Here is a 14,386-nt window from a genome sequence, read left to right as displayed (position 1 = left end):
GTACCAGTTCTGGTTCCACCTAGTGAATAAGGCTCTGTACAAACTCAAAGACCGCTCTGAGTCTTCAAGGAGAAGTTCTTTCATGAGGGCTTGCCTGTGGTTTGCATAACAGAATACCATGTCTTCTACTGTATTTTGATTGTGATGATAGATTGACTGGGGAAGCAGACTCTGTTTAGTGTGTCTGCGTGTGTGTGTGAGCATCTTTCTATTAGTCCATCTGCAGAGTAGAATAGCTAAGTTTCTTCTTAAAGGAAGATGTCAGATCCTGAATGCATATCTCTTGGGAGAAGTGCTCTACTACTTAATACCAGTTCAATCACATTCTGAGATGGAAGCAGGGCTTGACCTCTCTATATATAGGGTTCAGAATCCCCTGCCTGTCTCTGTCCTCTTCCCTGTTCTTGAATAAGCCACCACCAAAGAAAAAGAGGGTCATTGCTACAGAAAGAAAACCCTCAAGTGCTACACATCCTTGCCTTCTGTGTCATCTAATAGGTTAATTCTGTTGACTATTCTACTAAAGTCCTCTCTCTAGTCTTAGAATATTCATGTGGTCAGTTACCTAAGAGTAGGTCATCCCTGAGAACCACTGTAAGGACCATTAGATTCCAGATATGACAAGCCTTTGCCCCATTCTACACCTCATAGCTCCCCCCCAGTAAACCATCTTCTGGTGGCCCAGTCTATCTAAGTGGAATTCTTTTGACAGTCCAGACTCCATTTTAATGCATCTGTAAAAGTTGTGCTTGGTTTAGAGGATGAATATATGTTGCCTTGAAGCTGGATGATTTACATTCCAGTCTGGATCTTTACAATATCAACCAGCACATCCAGCATATGTTCAGGTTTGGGTGGCCTCCTGGCATGGAGTAACCTCTTCCACTGTCAAAGCATTTAAATGGTGTTGTTGACATGTTGGATACCTTTTAACATACCAGTACCTGGTGTTCACACCATGTATTCTTCCACTTCACTCTGAATACGAAGTTTCTCTCTGTCACCATCTTCTAGGCGATGCTTTTTTTTACTCAAATGATTTTTATTTTGATGAAATAACACAATAATTTAATACATTTATAACATTCAATAACTATTTACAGTATTTACATTCAGCCTGACAAAAATGATTCAGATAATAACATTTGTAGTTTAATAAGTTAATATATAAACTATGGTAGTTAGGAAGAGTTTGGTTCCATCTGTAGGGTATCAATCAAATTCAAAACTTTCCTCCACAGACTATTAACCAATGACTTAGGAAAAGTTCTTAACTCTTCAGTTCTTTTCTCCATTAATATGCATTTCTTCAGTGATGATAGGAATTCCTTCATTGTGGATGCTACATTAGAGTTCCATCTTCTAGTTATACATTTTCTGGCTATTGCTAACATTGTCCACAACAAATACAGGTCATCTTTCTTCATATTATTGCTATTAACAACATTTAATAAAATTAAAGACTTTGTCAAAACAAATATATCAGTATAGATAGCTTGAAGAAATTTGTTAATCTCATTACAAAATGGTTTAATATTAGCGCAGTCATAAAAAAATATGAGATCAGTCAGCATTAGTGGACAGATGACATCTTCAACATAACTTGCTGTTTGAAGGGTTCATTTTTGAGAGTTTCTCAGGTGTCAAAAAGGATCTGTGTAGAAATTTCCAATGAAAGATCCTCCAAAATTGTGAGTAAGAAGTTAAACTGAAAAAAAAAATGTTTGTTTTACCTTCCATTGATAATGATACTTGAAACCCTTTAGTTAGGTATTGCCAGTAAGAAACTTTAGGAGCTGTCTTATAGACAATTAAAGTGTTATATAGATATGATCATTAATTCTTAACATTGATATTATTATATAGAATTCCAAAAATCCAGTTTATAATCTTTGGTACAGTTTTGAAGGATGAGTTATGCATTATTCTACACAGATCATTAGTGTATGCTGTGACACTCTGAAAGCTTGTTAGTTTTCAATACATTGCAACCAACAAAATAGGTTATTTTCCCATAAACCAAAAATCTCTCTATGTGTTTTATCAGGGAAATCCCTTGTAATAGTAAATTGTATTAAAAATCTATGTCACAGTTCTATATCTAAATTTGTGTTAATGAATTTTCTAAACACATCAAAAATATTGTTTATTAGTGTTAATTTCCATAATAGTCTAGAGTTGAAACTTGGTTTCCAGTAATATGATTAACTGGAACCTATATGTCCTTTTTTTATTTATTAATAAATCTTTTGATTTAGATTTGTTGAAGGAGAGTCCTGAGATTTTTTGGAAATTTGTTGTTACTATATCCACTTCACCTAACACTTCCATAGAGTTGGGTAAGGTAAGGTAAGTAAGACATCATCAGCAAACATCATTATTTTAGAAATATATTGGTCCTATATATGTATACCTCTTATCTTTGGGTTATTATGTATTAAAATGGCAAGTATTTCTATGGCCAGAGCAAATAGGATAGGGGACATGGGGCATCCTTGTCTAGTACCTCTACTGATTTGGATTGCTTTGGAAGTAAAGGGACCTAATTTGACATATGCTAGATTATTTTCATAGATTTTCTTTATCATTGTTATAAAAAAGGGGGATCAAATAACTGTAATACTTTAAATAAATAACCCCAATTTAAGGAGTCAAAGGCCTTTTGAATATCTAGACCTATTATCAATGCTTAGTGGTTTCCTCTATTGAGGTAATCTATCAGAGTTAATACTCTTCTAATATTATCCTGTGTATGCCTGTTATGCATGAAACTAGTTTGATCTTCATTAATTATTTTAGATATGGGTATTTTCAATTTATTGACCATAATTTACATAAATAGTTTATAATCATTATTCAACAAAGAAATTGGTCTATGTGAGTTGATTAGGGTCCTTATTCACTTTTAATATAGGGAAAATTAGAGAATATCTCCAAGAAGGAGGAATATTTGCTAATGTTTGAACTTCTAGAAAGGTTTTATGTAGGAGAGAGATTATAGAAGAAGGGGACAATCTATACATTTAAATAATTAAGCCATTTATTCCAGGTGCTTTTTTAGACTTGTTCTCTTTAATCCCATCTATAATTTCCTTTTAAGAAATAGATTTTGTAGACCTAACTTAAGTTCCTCAGGAATTCTTGTTATGTTGGGAACTACATTCTCGAACTTCTCACATTCATTTGTACTTATTTTATCTTTGTGATGCTCTGCATAATGATAATTAAAAGCCTCCGGAATGTCCCCTATGTCCAAGACTTTTTTTTTCCATTCATGAAAGATACTATCAATGTTATTAATTTTTGATTGCATGTTAACTTTCATAGATAGGTTATGAAGATGCTTAGGAGAGGGAGCATAAGAATTTAATTTCAGTTTTTCCATAGCTAAATTAGTTTTATGGGATAATATTTCATTTTATTTCTTATTTACTTCTTCTATTTTCTTATTATTATCTGTAGCAATTAAGTTCTTATTAGATAATATTTGATTTTGGAGTTGCTGTAACTCTGAGTCCCACTCTTTAATTTTATTTTTCTACCAGCTAATGGTTTTACCATTTAGATAGCCCTTAAGAGAATCTCAAACCATAATTGTGTTTGCTTCAGGTTTACAATTAATCTCTAAGAAAAGCTGAAGTTCAGAAGTTATCCAAGATTTAAAGTCTTTAATTTTTGTGATATATGAAGGAATCCTTGAAGTAATAACTAATTGATTGAATTCCAAGGGTATTGTTAACAACAGGGAGTTATGATCTGAAAAGGGACAAGGTTGTATTGAAAAATTCAAGATTTTAGAATAAAGATCTTGTAAGATACAAATTTTATCTATTCTAGTTTAGGTACCATGTCTATAGTCCTGGTGTGAGAATAGTAAATAATTTGGTCCCAAAGCATTAAAAGTATACTTTAATTTAAACATTTCTGTCCATTTTTTAACTGTTTGGCTGAAGACAACAATCTAGGAGATTTCCTGTTGGTAGTTTCTGTAATATCTGTGATACATTTGAAATCACCTCCTAGTATAATATAACCTTTAGAAGTAGGTGTAATAAAGTCTGTTTCTTAGCTAGTCCAACCCCCATAGCCTTGAACCAATATAAATTAACCAGGGTCCAAATTATATTATTAAACTTAAGTATAACTAAGGCCATGAGTCCATCATATCTAGAAGATGCTTTGAATGCAGTCACAAACAGTGTTGAAAATTGGGATGATTTCACTGATTCCTGCTCAGAGGAAATTATTTTTTATTTAGATGTGGGTGATCTCCAGTGTTGACTATGTTTACCCTCAGTAGTTCATGGTTTTGGCCAGCTAGGTAAAGATACAATGCCACTATCATGTCCTGTAGATTATATGGCTGCAGGGATCTTTATGGTACCACTTGCAGAAGTCAGTGTGATGGCATGGCTTTAGTGTTTAGGATATGAGAGCTTTGGTGCCACCATGTGTTCACAGGTCTTCATTTGATGCTAGACCACTACTGGTAGACCCAGGAATGGTTAACCATCCCAACCAACCTTATGGTGAGATTTGTGTTCCTGCTGTTAAGTCTGTTACTGGTGCTGTTGATGGACATTTTGATAGTGAAGAGGGAATCTCTCCTTGGGTCCAACATAAAGCAAGAATTTTGGTCTGCCCTGGAGACAGAACTTTACATGAAATACTTGGAGCTGACCTTAGTCCTGTCACTTAAAGCACTTGGAAATTAATGCTTCCAGTGTTTTACCTCATATAGTCAAAGAACCAGTCCATCTTGTGGTACTTAAGCTAGAGGACACTTTAGTTGTGCTATAGAGAGACTGCTGTATCAGTGGTTCACATTCCTCAGAAAATGAATGAGCAGGCCAATGCTATTAGTTAGACCACCTCTTCTACTGAAGCTGCAAATTCAAATGCCATATCAGGTAAGGATTGTACAATGAATGGCACTCCAGAAATGACCTATTGTGGTACACAGAAAAACACAATTTCATTCTCTTTTTTCCTGGTTCATTAGAACATGGCAGGGCACTGTAAAGGTGCTCTCTCTCTCATTCTCTCTATCTGCTATTTCACAGGAGGTTCCTTTCTGCATACCTATTATTCTCACTGATTCCATGCATCTAGTCAGGGAAGAAAAAAATCAAATGCCATTCTTTTCTCTAAGTATTGTCCAACAAGGTCAAGATTTCAGTTGGAAAATTTCCCTGATGATAGTTTGTTTCAGTATAGGCTGAGAATGACCTCATAACTAGGACTGCAATGATAAGTAATGCCTTTGCAAAGCTGGACTGCTATTGTCAATCTCCTAATCCCACTAGATTTCGTCAGAACTTATTTTTGTACTGTTTGTATTATACTTATTGAATAGCACTAGTTTGTTCTTTCTGTTGGTCTTCAGCCTTTGTGGTCCAGTTCTTTTGGAAGGATTTTTTTTTGGTAAGTTAGTTGCTTGTGAAATTGGCATATTTCAACCTCCTTGTATTATTGTGAGCCTCATTTATACTATGGTAAAGGTTCACTTATCAGATATTTTAACTTGCTTATATAATGTAGGGCTTTGGCCTGGTACTGGCTTGTCAGCAGTTCTGTAAAGCAATGCCACATGGATGTCCTTTGTTGAATAACATATCCCCAGTATGAATTCTAAACTTAATGATTGACCGAGTTACAAGTCACCATTTTTAGCCCATTTGCTGATCATCATTGAAGCTCATGACTTCAAAAACTATCTTTAAATTGTCCATCACTTCAGCTCAATGGATTTCAGATCTTCAAGTCAGTATGCATATGGATGCATATTTATTCTCTGTCAATACAGAGCTTCATAAAGGATAGACCCATATTTCTTTCTGAAGATGGATTTGTAAGAGTTTCTTAACTTGTCAGTTGACACCCCAGTGTTGTTCACAGTGTTGGAAACCAGAAGATGTTAAGGTCCTTAGTACCCTGGATGTGCACTGGCTGCTTAGATGTTATCTAAAACTGAGGCATGACTTTAGGCAGAGGGACTATTCATCATTCTTGCATCAAAGAAGAAAGGCCTTGAAATTGTCCAAGTAACTTGCCATTTGCATTGACCTTTGCACTTTATAGGTTCATAGGGCAAAACAGCAACTTATGGTGATAGCCATCAAGGACCTGGATGCCTCTTTGCTCCCCAAATGCTTTGCATACTTCAGGTACTCATATGTGATCTAAATTGCATTTATAACTCTTTCTATATTGAGAGCACCTGATGGAGGAAAATAGCCCACTTCAAACATGGACAATCCCTAAAAATATCTGTCAGTCTTTTACTTACATGCTAAAGAAAAAAAAGCATCTCTTTCTTCTTGTCAATGTTTTTCATGTGCTCTACACTATGATGACTCATACACTCCCTAAACATCAGGTCTCTGCTCTGTTTGCCAAGCAGTGTTGCCTGGCAACAAACTAGGCAAATGAAAATAAACCCACCTTGTGAATATGCTCTAAGAAAGTTTAATTACTGTAATTTTTGTAGAGCCCTTATAAATGAATGCTGTAACCATTCTAATTGCTTAATTTCAGTCATAGTAAATGAACAGGAAATGCCATTATATTTGATGACAAGTTTTATCTAACTATGGTTAAAGAGAATTAACAGCTTCCCTACTCTTCAAATTTAAAGTAGATAAGGATAGAAATGTACTGTTGATGTTTTTTTTTCTGTTTTTGCACAAGCAGTGATTCACACTTTATGAATTTTCTTTTCTACACAGTTGTGTGACCATGGAGCTAGTAGTATATATAAGTAAGGAAGTGGGGCAGCTTCCTCCTGCAATTTGTCATTTGCATGTCTTTTTTGAAGTTGAAGCTATACATGGTTTGCTTCATGCAATTTAAGGTTTGATCACTTGACAGTTAAATGCAGTGGAACCAGAAAATAATCTTTGTGGATCAGTAATAATGACTGATTGTTTAATAAAATGCAAAGTATTAAAGTATGTATATTTGAATGCATTTGAAAAATTGCTTCAGTGCTGAAATAATTTAGAACAATGTTACTTAAATGCTTACAATAGTTTTATTCAGTAAAAATGATACTCTTTAAGTTGTAGTCTTCCTGTGTATATGACTATAAGTTTCATTTTTACATTTGCTTAATTTAAGCCTTAATTCAAAAAGGTATGATGGTATCTAACAGTTGAATGAAGTGTTTCCAGTGCAGTAAAACTATTACTATTGTCAAATTTACCTAGCTTACAGTCATTAGACCATGTATAAAACCACGAAAAGAAATCTAATGAGATATAAAAGATATTAAAAGACATGAAACCAAATGCAGCTCTGTAAATTTCTATACAGGGCAGTCAACCAAATCAGAGCTTGTACAATGGAGTTACACTATTTGCTTCCTCTGCTTCAGCCATGGACCATTACTAAATGTTCATAAACATTTTTCTACCAAGCTCATATCAAATAATCACGAGCAAGAGCATCAAAGGCCTTTTTTATCTAAATCTCAGTTGAATCTACACACAGGAATGGCATGGGACAATTGCATACTAAACCCAAAAAGGAGAATAAATTAGACAAGGCTGCCTATCAAAAAGTCTTGTTGGTTCAGAGCAAGTCTCAGAGGGGAAAATGTCAGCCATGATCACATTAGCTATTACTTTCTCAAATATTTTTGCAATAAAACATTGGAGGTGTTCCAGCATTCATACAGTCCTCATCTTTATAGTTTTAAAACAGGACTGAACATTTGTATCATCAGATTTCCTTTCAGAATTCTAGACAGATACGGGAACCCAGTTATGTCCTTTACAATAATTGGTTGAACCCCACCCACCCCTCATTCACACACAATTTGCTTTATTTTGATTTAAGTACCTTCAAAGAACTTGAGATACTTGAATTATATTCATATGGGTCCCCTTTACATTCCACAATGTTGAGATTCATATGGCCGAGACCATATGATCGACATTTGAAATGTTGACCATGGGGAACTGGCATCTCTGTACAGTGCGGAATGGAAAGATTTCCATTTCCGCACTGTAGTGCAATCTCAGACTTGGTATATTAAAGTTATGGGGGTGGGGGGTGGAGCCACCCACTGGGGGTGCAGGGGGGCATAGTTCTGCTGATAGCATCGTTAAAGTTAGTTTTTTTTTTTTGTCTTCTTGTATGTTTGACATTTCAAATGTCGATCATATGGTCTCAGCCATATGGCTTTCAACATTGTGAAATGTCGATCATATCAAGTAGACCCATTCATATTTCGGCTGTTGACAACATATTTGAAGAGTTCTAACTAGATATTTAATAAATGAACTGTGGAAAAGCAGCATATGTTGTATTAACTTAAAAATGCAGATCCTCAAGTTACATTAAGACTTTACTGACCTGTATACTATTAAACTTGGCAGTTCACTGTGGATCAGCTCACCTTCCATGCTACCAGTTAGTTTGTGTCTTTCAGCTTTTCCCGGTTAGGGGTCACCACAGCGGAACTCCAGTCCGCTAATTATTGGTAGTTGATTTTTACGTGCCGCGTTACCAGCCCTGACACACAACCTTCAATGAAGGTACGCCCATTCACGCATGTCTCCATGCAGAAGACGCTCTAGCTGAGAATAGAACCGGACAGCATCTTACTGTGAGGCGACAACGCTACCGCAGCACCACCACCGTGGATCTTCCATGCTACCAGATAGTAAGGAAAAAAAAAAACTCAATAAAAATGTTGTGTTCTGGACATAGACTCATACAAGGTCTAGTGTTCTTCATAATTATGCACATCACTAGATTCATTATGCATTGCAATTTCCCATGCTGGTAGCAGGAATGAAATCTTTTTTTTTCTTTAATTACAGATTCCAATGCAAGAGAGCATGCACACCAGTCATGAATATTACCTACCACATTAGTACATGGACTGATCACAATTCTTAATAAGAATCATAATACAAAACTGATTAAAATAATTGATTAAATAGCTAACTAGCACTGCACACTCATAATCACCAGAAAACCATGAATCACTTCAGCAAGCACTTTACATGCCGTATGGGTAAGGGCATTAAGGGTATATTCTCATTTTCCTGCTCATTAGTAATTACAAGCAAAATTTATAAAATCGGGGGAATCATTCAACTGGATGACACTCTTCTGGTCAAAGGCATTCATCATGGACTCAATTCTGACAAAAAATTTCCATTGTTACCTCATGTAAAACAAGTTACAGACACCAGAGTGCATCAAATACTCCTACCTGCAGCCAGACATAGAATGAATGCAAAAAAATTGATTGCACTACAGAAAGAAAATGTTGTTTAACTCCTCAAATCCAGTAGAAGTCTGTCATCTGCAATTAAAAGGTCAGAAGAGACAGAGGATTGGAAGTAACTGATGTCATTCAAAGTCTATTTTTAGGGAAAGACATACGTTTGGCACAAAACTATTCTTAATAAAATTTGAAAGTTTGAAAGCTGTCATTAATTGATTATTACTGATGTCTCTTATACATGAGGGGACCAAATAGGTATGCTGCCCAGGACAATAAATTCCCCTTGCTCTCATAAGGAACATGCAGCTGAGAGTTGTGATTTACCTGTGCTCTGGCATCATACCTCTCAACTATTCAGATTTTGGAAGTACATGCCTATTTTTTCCTCAGACTTTTGCTCCGTCTCTCCAAAAAATTGGAAACTGTTTTGAAAAGTTGTAAATTAATGGTATTGGCATATAAAATGCCCCAATATGAATAATTTTCCTTAATTACTTTTTACGTTTTTTCCTAATTCAGGAGATAAATTTCGATAGCCAAGTCTGACAGTCTTCTACATTAATGAAAATCTTATAAATTTCAGCATTTCTATATATGCTTGTTTTGACAAGAAATAAGCTAACTTATTATTCAGCACCAGAAACATAGTAAGGTTGCAAACCAGGTTACAGCTGGGAATCATACAGATAAACACTGAACAAATCCGCATGAGAAGTGACCATGTCTTGGGCGTAAGCAATTCTAAGGCAAACAAAAATTGCATGGTTATATAATGGTCAAAATAACATATTATGCAATGCATGCATGATTACATGTGAATGAGGACCCCTATACAAATTCACCACATGGACTGAGCAAATGAAGGATCTCAGAATGGTTGATCAAGTGAGTGACATATAAATAGCACTGCTGCATGGCCATGCTTACCCAACTTGAACTAAGATTTGTTCTGTCGATGAGATTAACTATGCAAGGAATCATAGCAACATGCACATAGAGCTGTTAGTGCAGTCATTGCTGACAATGTTGCTTGCCAAGGTCATCTGTGCCAGTGGTGGAAGTACAGACACTGCCTGATGTGCCACCACCTGGCAGACAAACAGATGCTGGACTGTTTCTGCATTGACAGGGATACTGTAAGTGATCTAAATAAATTGCATCACCACAAATAGATTCAAGGTAGATGCATTGTATGCCCATTCCTTTGGGCACAGAGATATGTGTAGCATTAACCAGCTTAGCTACAGGGACCTTCCAATGACCTGTGAGGAACACGGAAGGGATATCAAAGGTATCAACTGCACAAATCAGAAACCAAGTCCTTGATATTATGCTGTAACATTTAGAATAGTATATCGGGTTCTCCAAGACACCATAGGAGAGAATCAATACCATGTTGGCCTTCTATAGGATTAGCCCATTTTCCTGAAATGCCAGGCACCATATAATATACCCACGTTGTTATCAAGGCCCATCAAGGGTCACTGGGCCCATCAAGATGGCCAGAGATCTATAAATAGGAAGGGCTTCCTCTCATTGAACTGTCAGGTGCTCTGCTGTTCCTAGGACATTATTTGTAATGTGTCTGTGTACCATCCAGGCAGTGTGTACAGTTCACATATATGGCCCATGTCCAACCTATGTGAGCAGATCCTGAAAGTAGATTTTCCACAGAGTAATCTGATTGGTAGTTGCTCACACATACATGTTAGTCAGGCCTGTGCACACAGGTACCACACATACTCTGAGCAGGGAACATATGTGTTTTTTTGTATTACAGGCAGTGCCAGATGCAGTGGGTATTTGAGCTACTGAAGGATATTTACAATGTTTAGACAACTCCAGATGCATACTGCAGTATACTCTGGGCACAGATGTCAAGATATTTAATGTGTGTCATGTTTGCTTACATGTTGTTGTGAAACAAATGGAACAGCAAGTAAACTTTATAGCAGGACCTGCTATGCACGTTACAGAGACAGAAGGGTAGCAGCAGAACCACAGCAGAGTCAGAAGAAAACATCATACATTGCAACAATGGCAAAGAGGCATTATCTAGTCCACAACTATAGCCAGTAAAATAGACAACACAGAAGAAAATGATGCCTGCAGTATCACAGTAATGCATGAACTGGCCACGCAGCTCATTAGATATCACTATACTACAATGTTTATGGGGTGGCAGGACACATGCATCATCTGTTGCACACAGCAAACAGAGTGTGGTTAGTACTCTAGATATGAATAAATTAAAGGTGACAGTAAGTTCAACATGTATGTCTGATGGCTTTCCAAGAGTGTTCAGGATACCTTACAAATTCTGTCAATTTTTCACTTTGCAAAGTATTAAACTGTTGCAAAATGATAGTAAATCTTAAGGAATGATGACATCTGCAAAAACTGCCACACAGTCAAACTTTCCTTTTTGGGATTCATAATACAAATAAATAAATGGAGGAAAGAAGAAAGTTCACTGACAAACTCCCTAAATGTCAGCTCATATAAACTACTATATCAGTTTGAAGCTTTTTGAAACATTGGCTGTGGTCAAAGTCTAGAACCATAACACCACAGAAATATATGCTCAAACTAGAGTCAAAACCTAGACCCTTTGAATCATTGTACTGGCGACTGTAACATTAAGATATTTGAAACAGTTGAGAAGAGGCGAGTTTTTTTTAAGCCTTCTACATACATATGTGATTCACACATAGACCAGTGTAAAGAGAAGTGACATATTGTTCATTTTTGTTATATTCTTATCAGATAAGTGGGTTAGACCCAGACTTTTTATTATTATTCCACAAGCCAGCACTCAGGTAAACTGTTGCATCATTTAGAATTTTTTGGAAAGACAGGTCCTGATTATAGTCTACGAGCACAACATAAACAAGTACATGCTTCATTTAGGACTAAAACACAGACCACTCAGGTCAGTGATCAAGCTGTTCCACCGTTAAGCTAGCCAAGTAGCTAAGAAATGACCAAGGTTTGAAACCTCCTCACTCCCTAATACATATGTGATTCAGATACAAGCAGATCAATGAGAACAGGGGAACTGCAACTACACATTTATATTCATTTACAATTTTAACTATTTATTTATTTTTTCCAAGTAAGTGGCGAGGTCCCTTGACCACTTTTTAATTATAATCAAAGCACACAAAGGAGCATATGCAGAATTAAGTTCAGAGACCCTTTCCTTCTCCCCAGCACAATGCACAAATAATCAAACAAATAGAAGGAAAGGACAGAGTTCATCAGCAAGCTCCGTGAGCCAGAACTTTTACAAGTAGCTGTGTGAATTACAAGCACTGGAAGAACATCCTTAAAGTACATTCTTCAAATAGGACTAGAACATAGACCCTCTGAGTTATTGTTCCTGTTTCTTTGTCATTAAGCAGTTGAGAATGAGCTGAGATTCTGAAGTTCCTTCTCTCTTTCATATATATGTGCTTCCCATTTCAGTCATTGCTTTGAGTTAATAGAAGCTTAAACTTATGTGTTTCACTTGCTGTCCCTCAGGATTAATTTAATTATTACTGGCTTTATCATACACATATCAAACTAATCATCCTCCCAACTACAAGTGTTATGCTAACAAGTCAGTTTTATGAAATGAGCACTTTCTAAAGCTAGGTACTGTAATATAGATAAGAAATGCAGTTTTAAAACAGTAATTATTACCAGAAAATGCAGTCTTCAGAATGATTACATTGCCAGAATACATGCTGCTCCATATATGATATGTTGAAATCTAATTCATCAATTGTTTAAAATCTGACCATTGTATGATCATTTCCTGAATTATCCATAGAATAGCTGAACACATAATCAATAAACATGCAAAAAGGTAACATATTTTTCTATGTTTAGTTGCCAAAGACTAGGAATCTGTATGTGTTTCAATAAATAAAATGGCTTTGACTGGGTATCGGTAAGGGTGGTGGCAGTACAGTGTAATCATTCTGGATGAATCTGTGGTAGAAGGACACTGGAACACTTCATGACAATTCTAATGAGTAAGTTTTAGCATTACCAAAAAAACAAAAACAAAAAAAACAAGCTGTGGACCCCTGTCTGTCATGAACAACAAAACTTGACACCAACAGACTTGTTGAAAAAGTATACTTTGAAAGTGGAAATAACACTTAGATGTATATTTGTTGTAAGTGCTGATAACAGCAGATTATTGGGTGTAAAGCAGCTATGGCTATAACATGAGGAGGATTTGCTTGTGATACAGAAACAATCCAAATTTCTTTAAATTAGGAGATAAATGGGGCTTTTTAAAGTGCTAGGTTGAGCCACACTTTGGGTAAATAGATATAAAACTGAGTGATGGTCATTAGTTTTATATTATTAAACAACTTTACTAGTTTAGTCATCTAAAACTGTCAGTTACTCTCTGCTGTGATGTAGACGACTCCTAATTCCATTCAGGATGGCACACATGCATATATAGGTTCATAGGTTCATAGGACAATACTAGGATATTGGCCCAGAGGCCCTTACAAGCCTAGCTAAGAATTTTACCCATGATCCTACAAAGTCAGCACCTGTTTCCCCTGTCCAGCAGGGACTCAGGTGGGATCCCAGGGGTGTATTTTCTGTTTCCCATCCAGTCATCCAGGTTCCTCTTAAAAAGGGCTAGAAAGGTACACTGCTTGACATGGAGAGGGAGTCTATTCCACAGATGGGGGAGTCTTTGGGACACAAATCTATCCCACCAACAAGTACTATTAATGTCACATGTGAGGTTAAGGCCTTATGTGTGAGTTGAGTTTGACATACGGATATGCAGCAAGTCCATCAAGGCTGGGTCTGAGATGGCCCTGCATGCCAGACACAGGCCACCTCTGAACAGTGTGTATGAGATGGTTTCACTTCATAATCTTGAACTGCTGAAATCTCAAATTACAGCATTTCAAAACTAATTCGCCAAACCATTCACAATCCCGAAACCCACAATCATGAATCACACAATCACGAACATACATACACCATACAACACATAACACACACACCATTCTACCCACAGTACACAAACCACGCAACCCTGCACTACATGTAAGCTCCCCTGCACCCCCATGTGGGGGGCTACACCCCCCCTACTTATATATGCCAACTCCGAGATCGCACATA

This window comes from Protopterus annectens, chromosome 6.part0, assembly GCF_019279795.1.
Source record: "Protopterus annectens isolate FY-2018-M chromosome 6.part0, PAN1.0, whole genome shotgun sequence".
Taxonomy (NCBI): domain Eukaryota; kingdom Metazoa; phylum Chordata; order Ceratodontiformes; family Protopteridae; genus Protopterus; species Protopterus annectens.
Note: the sequence above shows the minus strand (reverse complement) of the source record.